The sequence below is a fragment of the Uranotaenia lowii genome, chromosome 1 (genome assembly GCF_029784155.1).
Source record: "Uranotaenia lowii strain MFRU-FL chromosome 1, ASM2978415v1, whole genome shotgun sequence".
Taxonomy (NCBI): Eukaryota; Metazoa; Arthropoda; class Insecta; order Diptera; family Culicidae; genus Uranotaenia; species Uranotaenia lowii.
The window spans coordinates 101,948,878-101,961,309 of NC_073691.1; the positions used below are offsets into that span (position 1 = coordinate 101,948,878).

The following is a 12,432-nucleotide window of genomic DNA, read 5'->3' on the forward strand; positions in this document are numbered from 1 at the left end:
TAGAGCCAAATCCCAAGTAACAATTTTAGTTTTTTAAGACACTGTGAGTGTTCTTCAAAACTTCGTTATAAAACAACATTTAGTTTTATAACCTGCATTAAAACATCTTTAAAACACTTACAAGTGTAAAAAGGCCCACCTACAGGAGGTTCTGGAGAACATTTTACAAGTGCCTTATACAACCAAGGGTTTCGTCAAGAGCTGATGGTAGCTGTCAAATTTCAGTTGACTGAATTTTTAATTTTTTGACAGCGGTTTTCAATTGATTAAAAAAAAGAGAAAAATATTCTGACTGAATTTGCAAACAAAATAAGATGGATCCATTTAGTCAAGAATCAACAGCATACTAAACAATCGATCAACCCAAGGAATATATGATATTTTTCTGCATTTAACATGCACAAATCTGATGCGTTTGAAAGTTTATCGATTGATTTTTAAAAAAAGATGTGAAAAATACGCGCGCCAGTACAGTTTTGCGAAATAAAAGACTTAAATATATAAAAACATATTTTTAAACAATTAAAATACCTCAAAATTTCTGTAAATATGCTCATATTGTCTATCTATCAGTGTTTTATACTATGTGTATGCGAATATCGTGAGTTGTTGTATTTTTATTTAAAAAAATGCTCCACAGTACTAAAATTCATGAGAATAATTTTCTCAACCTTTTTTAATTCCATCAGAAAATGGCGTTTCAACTTCGTGTTTCCATGAAATAAAAATAAAAAAACACCAGACTACGATTCACTTTTTATTTAAATAATGTTTATTGCACTATGCCTTTCAATCCGGATCCAACATTAGAACTCTATAGTTGCTTCTCAGGGGATTTTTTCTCATGTTGGCCATCATTAAGGTTTCCGTTGTAACAGCTCCGAAATGAAAACAGGCTGATTTTCCGGGTCGAAACCCCATCTTCCGGTGCACACGCTTCGCTGCAGCTGCGTAAAAGTTCTGGAAGCTTATACTGTCGAACAGTCGGTTTTTTTGGCTACGTTGCTGGAGAAAAACCAACCGGCACCGACACCATTGAACATCCGGACACTGTGATGAGAGAGGCAGTTGCGCCGAATCGCGTACGACTAAGCCAAGTAAGTGATGAACTATCTGCATATTCAGTATATTACCTACAGAAATTGAAAAAAATATAAAAATACAAGATCAGGATTATTAAATGATGAAAAAGTACCTTTGGTTTTAGAAAACGAACGCAAAATTTTGCTGTTGGTTTTTCTTGTTCCACTTCTTCTTTTCATGGTTTGTTTGTTTTTATCATCAATCAGCTGTCGTTGACACCTGTTGACACTTGACGTTTTATGGCATTTGACATAGTTTTATAGCGAGGTTTTGAAACTGCTTTATAGCGGCCTTCAAAACCGCTATATACACGGAGGATAAAATATTCTTAAAATTGATTGAAGTTTTCTAAAAAGGTTTTATTATTGTCGTGTAGATATCCTGAAGTTAGTTTTTTAATGGTCTTGTTGAAATACGCTTCGCGGCTATCAAGACTTTTACAAAGTATTTTTAAAACTTCCATCTTTTCCTATAAAACCATTAGGAGTTTAAAATGTTACTTGGGAATTATTCCCTGTTTCATAAATTTTTCATTGAATTTCTATCTCGTCGCGACCTGAAAAGGTACCGACAATTGTCACCTAAAATCGTCACCCGAATGCGACGATTCTCACCCACGGTGACTACGAGAATAGGGTAAGAACTCACAAAGTTCATCCGAAGTGACGTTCCTCACCTAAACAGACTGCTGGAATAGAATGACTTGGGTGACTCTACTATCGTCACGTCATTCGAGGCGCAGAATAAGGGCCATTGTATTAATTGCGTTCCAGTTCTTAAATCATCAATATATATTTATTTATAGTCCATATGAAGCGTTTGGCAGGGAACTCCACGCTTTATTCTTCCCTTTGTTCCAGTATCTTAAGCGGTAATTACCACATGGTTGGCCTGGCCGTAGTAGTATCTGCAATGCATGTTCTATGTAACAGATACTATGTTGAAAAGAAAAATGAAGAGCGCAAGTTTTTCATTTTCCAGGATGCTTACATGTTTTGGCTATGTTGGTAAAAGAAGAAGAAGAAGAAATGGAAGGCTCCTCTAAAAAATACTTTTTTTATGCCCAAATCAACTCATCTACCAGACTCTTAAACTAATTCAAAGATTTAAATCATGGATGAAGCATAACAAGCTCCCTTTTAAGGTTTTGGCTAATTTAGGTTTAGGACTGATTTTCTAAAGTTACGATTTTGTACGAAAACTTTTAATGTAAAAGCTCTTAAAAATTAATAACCATATAGTAACAAACATAATTCTTTTTATTGTTTTTTTTTTTTGTGTTCGTACATTGTTGGACTAGAAACCATAGGTACAAATCAGTCACCAAAACCCCTCCCATGAGACGGTTTTTCCTACGGCCCTGGATATAACAAATAACTTTTTTAGAGCACCTGCAACGGTTCAGGTCTAAATATTGGTTTTAGATATACCAGTTTTAACAAAATTTTAAATTTTGGAATCGGCTAAAACACGCGCTCTCCACCGGTGTGATAGCAAATTTAAAACGGGTACACTTTTATTGCAGACACTCAATAATTGAGAAGAAAAAACTCATTTTAATTGAAAAATTGCTAAGTTTCGAGTTGTACACCGTCAATATTCTACCAGGATTTCATTAACTTAAAGTCTTTTAATGAAGTTTGTTCGAAACAAGTAGAAATGGATTGACGATTGAATACCTTTCTTTTTCCAATTGAGTTCGACCGATTTCTCCCAGGCCGTAACGAAACACCCTGTCGAGCTGGATCGGTTTTGACTATTTTAAATAGTTTCAACTTGCTTCATTGACAACGACCTGACTAGTTTCGACCAAAACATTGGCTCATTGAACAACTACCAGTTGGCAGAAATCAGTTGAAATCGATTTTTATCTATGATTGAACGAAGCTTAAAAAGCTAAAACGACTACGCAGCGAGAAAAAAAAGCTTAATTGAAACAAAAAAAAACGTTTTTCTTTTAAAAATTGACTCATTTTGGGGTGCTGATTCCAAATATTAATTTAGTTTACCAGTTCTTGTTTATAGGTAAAAATTCATTAAACATATTTGTGCTTTTGTTTGGGCAAACTAAACAGATTGGCAAACATGCTCCTTTTAAGAATTCTTAAGTAAAATTTTCATGATTATCAGTAGTTTGTAATGTAGCAGACGGCTTTTTTAACCAGAAATTGAAAGGAATTTTTTCTAAGAATCATGTCAGTTTAATCAATGTTATCAAAAAACATATCATATTTCACGGTTTTTATATTAAAACCGTGAAATATGATATATTGTTCGTGTAGATTATAAATATTGTTAACAACTTAACTGTTCAGTTCACTGTATATCCTTGTAAACTCTCAAAGCCCCCCAGCGGGGCGGTAGGTAGCACATTGAAAATCACTACAATTTTAGTCAATATATTCTTTAGGATATATATTTAGGATAGTTGTATTTTTCAATACAAAATGTAGGCTCATTATTGCATCCAAATATCTCGTACCAGTACCACGTGTTTTGAACAGTAGAAGGAAAAAACACCCGCCAAAATTTTACCTTTAAAATCTTTGATGCTCAGCAAGCTTTGATTTGCTTTCCAGTCCACGTTAACTCTAAATGGCCGTTTCTAATGCCCGGCCCATATGGTGATGGTGAAAACAACCCCGCCAAAGGGAAAAATTGGTTCTGAAAAATGGGTGCCATGACTTTTGGTTTGTAGGAAAAAAACGAAAGTTCTATGGGAGGGTCCCTTTTCTCAGGTGGGCTCGAAGCTATTACTAAAACCTTCCCATGGTCCAAACACATAACTGTACCAAATTTCAGGCTGATCGGTTAAGCGGTGTGGTTGTTGGTTGCATCGGTGATTTTGTAGATCCGTCTTTAACTAGCCCATCCTGAAGAGAAGCGCGTCCCGAGCTTTTTATGAAGAATGTTGGTATCTCGTTGCGTTTTCTGTAGATTGTAACAAGGATGACTATCGAAAATACTCCAAAAATTACTCCGACTGATGAGAAATGATGTGATTACAGTGATTCCAGGTGTTGTCTTTTTTCAATGTGCATTTTGTGCAGGTATGAAGTGTTGTAGAATTTTTCTACTTGCGTTTCTTCTATTTGATACGTTCCGAGAGGAAAGATGATGGGGTGTTTGAAGTATAATTCCAAGTTCTCAAAAAGCCTATCTTGAATAATGACCGAACAATTGTGAAAAATTATGAGATAGTTACCTTTAAGTTCTTTTTGATTAATACCGCAAGTGCTACTCATTACAATCGTCTCTAATGTAGCTTTGACGATTAAAGTACCATACGCCAAAAGCTTGTACTCTGTAGCTGGCGGTGTTTCTTTGAAGGGACATTTTCCCCTTCGACCTCGAACTAAAGGTGCAATACACAAATCGTTGGTAATATTCAAGAGTTGATTTTTCTTGTAAACGTAGGTTTTGGCTATTTGTTCATAGTTTTGTACGACTGCGATGGTTTCATTAGAATGCACAAGGATTGTATGATAATCAATGTTGACGGTTTTGTTTTTGATTGGTAGTTGTTCGATAATCATTCTTTCGTAAGCCCGGTTTACAGTTCTTGTGAACTCGAACTCGAACGTGAACGTGAACTCACCACAGTGAAAAAATATTACGCAGTGAAATGTCAAATCGGTCAAATCTTCAAAATTAGCAAGAGGTTTGTTCAATGACAGGTAGAAATTGGTTTCGATCGGTAAATGACAGATCATTCAACCAATGTTTTGATCGATATTTGTCAAAACAATGCTCAAATTTAAATTCAACTTTCTCAAAAAACATATTGTTCTCCTTCAAAACATATTCAGCTTTGAAAACGATTGATTTAATAAAATAATCCAAAAGTTCTTATCTTTTAATACAGTGAATTTAAATTAAATTTTATGAATTTAAAGTACTCCCAAAAAGTATTTATCGCTCAATGAGTAATAACGAGCTTTAGCGATTCGTTTCTTTTGAAAAACTTATTGAAAGGACGTTATGAATATAACTTCTACAAAATAGCCATTTTTTGTTCTTGATTAAAAATTGACAAACAAAAATTTCAAAATTACTTTTTATTAGTGAAACAATTGAAAAGGTTTTAATTTAATTAAAATGCATCAGTACACTTTTGTTCGTTAATTTTTCTGCTTTTCAGTTCTCCTTAAAACACATTATTTTTGAATGATTTCATAAATTTTGTAATTATTTCCATACCTTTTCTGAAGCACACATTTGAAAAAAGCGGAATCTGTTTTTTTATTTCAATGGACTCTAGCCATTTGATGATCCTCATTTACATTTATTCGTTGAGAAGCTCTTCCAACAGACAGGTACATTTATTCGTCGAGAAACTCTTCCAACAGGTGCAATTAAATGATGCCCAAGCGGGTTTCATTTCAAACTCGTAGTATTTTAAGCCTTTAATTGCCTTCAAATGTGCTTGCAAATTTAAAAAAAAAAACTAATTTTTATGGAGCAAAAATTTTTCCGTCATCGGTGAAAAATGTTTTCAGAACGCACATTGCCATTCGGACGTGAAAATGAACGTGGAATTCATATTCACCACTCTTGTTCGTTTTCCGTTTTCACGTTCGCTTAGTGCGTCTACACTTCGAGCGGAATTGCAGTGAACGCGGAAAAAATATTCCGCAGTGAAAATCGGGGGAAATGGAATAAAACAAATTTTAAAGGGTTTTGAACAAGCAAATCAGTTCAAAAATATTCTATCAACCATTCCGCATCTATTCCACCCAGTTTCGCAGCCATGAAATGCAGCATAGTCGAGTTTTTGAGAAATATAAGTATTTCCATTTTCACGTTCGAAAGAACTGTAAATGCACCAGTAGATTGTAGATGATACCCTGGGAATGTCGATACTGATGATGAGATGATATCCGTGGTAGAACACCGTGACCGAGAGATAATTGTACACATCCTCTAAACTGTCTAATGAAATATCTACCTGCTCTAATTGTTGTGTCAATAATTGACGGTTTACAATATTCAATTTGGCTAGTGCTATTCCATTCTCAAGCGTTCTTAGAGTTTGTAGTACAATGTCTAATTGGAAAAGTATTATAATTTTTGCATTTTCATTTACAGTGTAATTCCTTTGTAAAGTTACACAGTAAACTAAAATTACCGAGTTCGGTAATTCATTTTACAGAACTAGTTCTGTAATTAGAAAATTTTCGGTAATTGATCAATCTGACGTTTAGTTTTTACCGAGTTCAGTAAATCGGCTCTTGACTTACCGAAGTTCTTTTATTTTGATGTAAACAAATCTCAATGCCATCAATTTTCGGTAAAAAATTACAGAAATTAAACTGCAAACAGTGTAGCTGTCAAGACGAACGTCGAAATTCGATTGTCAATTTTTGGCACTCCGGGTCTTCCTTCTCATTCTTGCAACCGAAATTAATCGTTTCGACTTCTTTCGTGCGCTCGAGTGTGATGGTTATCTTTTAACCGGCCAGTCGTCGCCATTGTTCGGCATTTTCGGTTTCGCGTTTTTTGAGCAATGGAGCAGCAGTTTTTTTATTGCTTCGTTGGCCTACATGCATGCACTTGAACGCACATAGACCATCGGATTTGGGACATCACCAGCACCGCGGCTCTTCGCATGGAACGGATTGCTTATTTGATCGCAGCTCCAGTAAAGGTACATCGGATGAGTTTATTTTCTGCACTTTAGCAAAAAAAATTAACTTTACTTCCAGGTCCCGTGGCTGTGACAACCTTCCTCCAGTCACCTGTGGCAGATGGCCATTGTCCACAGAATGTAGGGGAGGGGGGAGGGGATTAGGGGATTCCTTGAAAAGCCACGAGACGGTATCATGTTGCCATAAACAGAAAATAAAGTTAAAATTATTTGATCCAGCTCCACATTTTTATTTGTAGATTGAGCCTCTGCTATTGAGGCGTCTTCTAGAAATGCGATAGTATTTAGCAAAAAATATTTTTTTCGGTAATTTTTGACGAAAACCGTAAAACGTTTGGTGGTTTCAGCTTATACATGGTATTCAGGTTTCAGCATATTACATGAGATGATATTCGAAACTCAAATCATCTCGTGTAGTATGCTGGGTATCGTACACCGAAACTACGGAACGTTTTACGGTTTTCGGTAAAAATTAGTGAAAAATTTAGTTTTTGGTTCATATTATCGGCGATGCGGTAATAACAGATATTTCGGCGAAAAAAATCGGTTTTTCGGTTAAAACAACCGAGTTTTCGGTAAAAAGTAGTGGAATTTTGTGAAAATCACCGGTTTTTCGGTAAACATTGCCGAACTTTTTGAATTTATCTGGTAAAACTGACCGATTTTTCGGTAATTATTACAGATATTTCGGTAAACTCTTCCGATTGTTCGGTAAATATTACCGAACTTTTACAGTTTTTTCGGTAAAAGTTATCAGTATTTCGATAATAATTACAGGTATTTCGGTAAAAATTTCAAGTATTTCGGTAATAGTTTTAGGTATTTCGGTAATGGTTACAGGTTTTTTCGGTTAAGTCTACCAGTTGTTCGGTTTATATAACCGAGCTTTTTAGTTTTTCGGTTAAAAATAACCGGCCTTTCGGTAATAATTAAAGACATTTCGGTTCAACAATACCGATCGGCCGGTTATATAACGAGCTGTCATGTTGACAACTGTCAATATTTTGACAGAGGATCAGCCGAGTTTTGGTTATTTTTACCGACAAAGGTCCGTAATATTTGACAGCTGTCACTTCTCAGCCGTGAAAAAATTACCGAACAGTTTAACGATCTCCACATGTTAGGATTTCGGTAAAATAATTACTATAGTTTGAGCAATACATTTTCGTGATTTCTTATTTCATCTGTTAGGGTTTGTAAGCGATTTTGAAACTCCTGATTAATTGCAATTTGTTTATTATTCTGAACAATCAGATTATTGTCTAATCTTTTGATATCATTTCTCGCGTGAGCTTTCATTACGTCGAATGAAACAGAAACACCGAACCGAGAAAAACGCTTCTGAAATTTGAAGAGTGTTTTACAAATCCTATTTTTATTCCTTCGCCGATAACCCTTCAAAAAATACGCAATATTCATGGAAACTAATTGTGTCAGATATTCCACATTATGAATTTAATTTTTTGCAATTTTAAGACCTATTTTTTAATCATATAGGAACATACGACATATTCAAACATAAATCGTTCATACGTCTGAACACATTCGTCGTTTGGAGGGGAAATTTGTTTCATTCGTCTCTTTTTCTTTCGTCCTTTGATTCGTTCAACTTGCACATACGCCCCAATGTTTCAGATGCAAATACTATGGAAAATTTTCAATTTTCTCGGCGTAGTGGCTGTTTAATAAGTGAAATATCCAGTATAGCGGTAAATTGGTGAGTAAATGCATAATGAAATGTGTGAATCAGGTGCGCCATCGGTCAAACCAGCTCGCTGCTGCTGATCAGCTTTCTGTTGCCGATCAGCTGGAGGGGAAATTTGTCTCATTCGTCCTTTGATTCGTTCAACTTGCACTTACGCCCAAATGTTTCTGAGGCAATTACCGGTAAATTTTCAATTTTCTCGGCATAGTGAATGTTGACTTAGTGAGTTGTTGAGTGTAGCGGTAAATTTATTAGTGAATGCGTAATAAAAGTGTGAATCGGGTGATTGGGTGACTAACGGCGTGTTCGTAAATTGATTTTTTCTATCGAAGTGATTTTTTTTATCGATGCTGGCGTTCGTAAATTCCAAACAAACGTATGCAAAAGCATATGGAAAGTGATTTGACATCTACCAAACAAATCAATCGACTGATGCATCACCCAAAAAAAATCAATTTACGAACGCGCCGTAACTCAGCAGGCTGCTGCCGATCAGCCTGCTGCTGTTGTTGTTAGGTTTGCTGCTACTGCTGCTGTTCGGTTTCTTTTCCTTGCTGCATTATTTTACAGGGTTCGAAAGCCTGCTTGAGTATCGATTTAAGAACGCTTGAAAACAAGAATCTGAAATAATATTCATTGCCAGGTTGATATTCTGATAACCTTTACCTGTATACACTTTGCTCATGGAATCCATAACGAATGTGCTAGGTTTTTCTTCCTCTGATCATTCGCCGTTTGGAAGAAGGGACGTAAGCAACATTGAAATTGGCGATCAAGGTTTTGTTTCATTCGTCATTTTGAAAGTCTTAAATTTTATATATTAAAAAGGTTTTAATTTATTGTTTTATCAATCACATAGGTAAATAATGTTATAATGAAGCTTTTTTAGTGAATATCTCAGTTTTTCAAATTTTGTTTCATTCGACGTAATGAAAGCTCACGCGAGATTTATGTTTGCTTTTATTTCTCGTAAATCATCTGCGTCTAAGTTACCTGTAATGAATTTGATAGCACTGGCTAGCATTTCAACAGAACGCTTACTTTTCGAATTTGGGAGGAGGGTTTTGTATGTCTCATTGATTTGTTTAAATTTGAGATTAATTAACCTGATAAAATTTCCTGTTGAACTATTAACTTTTGCAATTAAATTCTCTAATACTCCTATCGTAGTTCCTAATTCTTTTAAATCAACCGTTTGAAAAAAGTCTGTTATACACAGTAAACGAAAACTACCGAGTTCGGTAATTTTTTTTACAGAACCTGTTCTGTAATTCGAAAATTTTCGGTAATTGATCGATCTGACGTCTTGTTTTTACCGAGTTCGGTAGATCGATCCTTTATTTAACGAGGCTCGTTTATTTTTATGTAAACAAATCGCTTTGCCGTAAATTTTCGGTGAAAAAACACCGAAAACTGTAAATTAGTGTTGCTGTCAACACAAACGTCAAGTTTCGAGCGCACATTTTTTGCAGCTTTGAGCGCAACCGTCTCTTTTTGATAACCGCGATGTATTAGTGGCGTCCCGCTTGCGCAAAATCAATTTGAAACGTTTTTAATTTTTGCATATGCGCAGGGGGTGCTTTCAATCGAGCAGTAAAGTTTCGGTATCACGTGTTTGTAGATGATGTTGGGGGTCAAAATGTTCAACCGCTGCGTGTTGAAGTTAATTAAGACCATTAATTGTGATTGAAAAAAGTGAATCTAATGTGTCAAACATCTTTCGGTGACTGTTTAAAACCACATTCCACCAGTTATTTAAAAAAAAAAACCTCAAAACCACAACAGTAAAAGAGCACCAGGCTCTGTAATTTGACTTGAATTCCTCAGGTTCAACAGGCAAGCTCAGTACGGTAAAGTAATCTGAGGTTTTCGCCTACTTTTTAAATTTAAGACCAAATAACCCGCCTGACACTGATGCTGATAATAAGTGGTAAGTAGGAAATTGATAACGAAAATCAAAGTAAACTTTGAACAATAAATGAGACGATTTTGTTTTGTTCGCGATGTTTATGTATTTCTGTTTTAGTTTTGCGTTTCCGAAATTTAGGTTGTTTTGGATTCATTTCGAGGACGGCTGTTCCATTAATCTTAACTGTGGCAGATAAACAACCAAATTGAAACGATGGAATTGGATTAACAACCGACCGAACAGTTTGGAAGTGCAGGAAACAAATTTGAATTCATCCGTGGCCTTCATGGAAAATACTACTTAATACCTCAAAAAACCTTCCAATGGAGCTCTTTCGTTTATTTGCAGGTAATTTTTGTATGACTTTTCTGTGTCGTAAATTTATTAAAATAATTCATTCTTACAGGAACCGGAACATTCTGCTTACCAGCTTGGTTAAAGTTGGCTGAATACCAGTTGGTGCCATTATCGATGACGGATCTATGGTTGGAGCTGATGCCAATGCTGTTATCAAAGTTATCATCGCAGTTATACGAAAGCTATTCGCGCTTCTAAACCTTGTTATTATCTGGTAAGCAAAAATTATAAGACCTTTAATCACTTTAAAATACCAAAGTTAAATTTACCATCAACACGATCAAACTGTCGCTCTCAAAATTTTCTTGTATTTTAAGCAACTTGTTTTCAAATGGTCGAGTATAAGTATTTCACAATTTTATTTATTTTTCAAAAATTTAGATTTACAATTTCAATAGAATTCCCTCTTTCAGTTCCCCTTTAGTTTTAAATATTTTGGGACAGCTCATTAAAAATAATTTAAAACAATTCATTTAAATTAATTTTAATGTAACATTCAATACCATTCGAACCATTTCACTTTTTTTTTTTTTTATTTATCATTTGCTCTAGCAAACCAGAAAGGTTCGCGATAAACACATCAATAAAAGCATTTTTATTACCGCTTTCATAAAAGTCTAGTTTATATTAAAACTTTTCTTAGAACTATATTTTGATTTAGTTTTTTTATTGTTATTATGTTTAACAACTCTCTTCGAGGACTTACCTACCACAATGTCTTTTTGAAATTGTGCCTATTCAGACTTTTCGAATTGACTTTAATATCATGATGATCATTATGAAACATTGTCTAAACAATTATTTTAAATTTGACATTGGTTTTTAACGTAAAATTTCCATCTTTTCCAAATGACTTGGATTGTACAATTACCATCATGTTTAAATTCGACAAAAGTAAACAATTAAATTATTTATGTACACTATGCCATTATGAATAATTTCAATTTCATGCCAAACTCTAATTTATTTTGCACTTTATTATTTTGCGTGCAGTGAATGTTATGAACGCACTCCAATTTATTTACCACTTTAGAACGATTTTTCGTGGCCGGATGAGTATAAAACCGCTCGTGTATTGTCTAACCGCCTGCTTAAATCTTCCTGAACAGGACAAGCAACTCGTGTGCAGTGGCCAGAATTTGGATGTCAACATGAAGGACAGAGGTTTTGTGCGCAATCGAATTGGGCAGATGACCGAGATGGCTACATATATCGATCGAATTCAGAGACAAATTATCCTGGGAAAGTACATGACGCTCTGCGTAGTGCTGTTGTAGGATGACCATAATTTTGCTGAAAATCACGAAAAAAGGTAAGTTTTCTATTCTTAAAACTTCTTGTCATGCTAAGTACAATTCCATGTTTATTTCACAGAACAGTTAAAGGATTCGAAGCTTACTTGAACATTTCAGGATCCGATAAGGAAGAATGTTAATAAGCTGCCAATATGAAAAAGGAAATATATATAGTTCGGGATTTCTGGAAATCCGAAATGCGAGCGTCGATAAATAATTTTAGCATCCGTCGTTAGGTGAGTAAATATTCTTGTTCATTTTTTTCATTTTCTTACCTACTAGGGTAACGGACTTATTTTAGACCAGAGGACCTATTTTGGGCCACCTTGTCTAGCTCTTTTATAAAGCAACTTATCATGAATTTTCTTGACGAATATAGTTGAAGCTCGGGAACTTAATGTATTGCATTAATTTGTTTCACATTTGGTTGCTTTAT

At 34.9% G+C, this 12,432-nt stretch overlaps 1 long non-coding RNA gene across 1 annotated transcript; it reads right to left on the reverse strand.

The window, feature by feature from the left end:
* Positions 1–744: 744 nt before the first annotated feature.
* On the reverse strand, positions 745–1,840 carry LOC129738806 (uncharacterized). The gene is made up of 2 exons (XR_008735647.1): positions 1,196–1,840; positions 745–1,133 (listed from the first exon to the last, which is right to left on the reverse strand). It is a non-coding gene; the product is annotated as an uncharacterized LOC129738806 (long non-coding RNA).
* Between the last annotated feature and the right edge of the window lie 10,592 nt (positions 1,841–12,432).